We start from the raw sequence: 1,736 nt of genomic DNA on the forward strand, positions 1-1,736 counted from the left end.
CCACAAATAATTAATGAACACACACACACACACACACACACACATACACAACCAATTGCTGCATTTGATAGGCAATGGGAGAATATTAGATAAACAGAAAAAAACCACATTGTATCTATGGTATTCACAGACTTTGTAGGAAAAGAAACATAAAAATCAGTAAGATGAAGATTTTAACTAATTAAACCCAGAATGCTATGTGGTTGTTTTATTTTTTAATTTTTTTACATTAAAAAAATTCATTTATTGGGGGGGGGGCAGAGGAAGAGAGAAGAGAGTCTTAAGCAGACTCTATGCTGAGTGTGGGCCCCATGTGGGGCTTGATCTCATTACTCTGGGATTGTGGCCTGAGCCCAAACCAAAAGTTGGATGCTTAACCTACTCAGCCACCCAGGTGCCCCAATGTAGTTGTTTTTAATTAAGACTACTCTATGGTTCCTCTTTTCTGGCTGGAACCACAGAGGATACAGAAGAGAAGAAAAAGAAGTTTCCTGCTGTGCCAGAAACCCTTAAGAAAAAGCGAAAGAATTTCACAGAGTTGAAGATCAAGTGTCTGAGAAAAAAGTTTGCCCAAAAGATGCTTCGAAAGGCAGGGAGGAAGCTTATCTATGAAAAAGCTAAGCATTACCACAAGGAATACAGGCAGATGTACAGAACTGAGATTCCAATGGCGAGGATGGTGAGAAAAGCTGGCAACTTCTACGTGCCTGCAGAACCCAAATTGGCATTTGTCATCAGGATCAGAGGTATCAGTGGTGTGAGGCCAAAGGTTCGAAAGGTGTTGCAGCTACTTCGCCTTCGCCAGATCTTCAATGCACCTTTGTTAAGCTCAACAAGGCTTCAGTTAACATACTAAGGATTGTGGAACCCTATATAGCATGGGGGTACCCAAACCTGAAGCCAGTGAATGAATTGATCTACAAGCGTGGTTATGGCAAGATCAACAAGAAGTGAAATGCCCTGACAGATAACACATTGATTGCCCAATCTCTTGGTAAATATAGCATCATCTGCATGGAGGATCTGATCCACAAGATCTATACCACTGGAAAACGTTTCAAAGAAGCAGCTTTTTATGGCCCTTCAAATTATCTTCTCCACACAGTGGAATGAAGAAAAAGATCACTCATTTTGTAGAAAGTGGAGATGCTGGCAACAGGGAAGACCAGATCAATAGGCTTATTAAAAGGATGAACTAAGGTATCTACCATGATTATTTTTGTAATCTGGTCAGTTAATAAATGACTGCTTTCAGGTGGAAAAAAAAAGACTTCTCTATGAATCTTCACTCTGTATATTAGATTCAAAATGTAATAAAACAACAGATAAAAGTAATTCCTCTTCTTAATTCATGTGTTTACTCTTCTGAAAGTCATTAATGTAATGTTGCAGGTGGACACTGCCTGGTATGAAAAAATGAGGTCCTAAAAAGTTCACCAAAGAGGTGAAGCCTGGGTTTGCCAGACAGCCACCTGATGGTGACATTCTAGGCAGGCAAAGTAGCTGGTGAAAAGGTATGCAAGTGTGGAAAAACTGGGGTTCTTCTTCCTCCAACCAAGGTCAATGGTAATTTATTAAACTCCCGCAGTCTATGATTCACATCATTTTCCTGTGAGAAGTTTGGTAAGGTTAAGAATATACAGAGTATGTCATTTTAAGTTCAGAATTTGTGTTTCACTGTTACAGTGATGGGGAGTATTGAATTCATGAAAACACACCATCAAATTTATAGCTTG

At 39.4% G+C, this 1,736-nt stretch overlaps 1 pseudogene; it reads left to right on the forward strand.

Annotated features, from left to right (window-relative positions):
• The first annotated feature begins 562 nt into the window (after positions 1-562).
• Positions 563-1,254, forward strand: LOC121479565 (annotated as a pseudogene).
• The last annotated feature ends 482 nt before the right edge of the window (positions 1,255-1,736 follow it).

The sequence above is a fragment of the Vulpes lagopus genome, chromosome 20 (assembly GCF_018345385.1).
Source record: "Vulpes lagopus strain Blue_001 chromosome 20, ASM1834538v1, whole genome shotgun sequence".
NCBI classification, from domain to species: Eukaryota; Metazoa; Chordata; class Mammalia; order Carnivora; family Canidae; genus Vulpes; species Vulpes lagopus.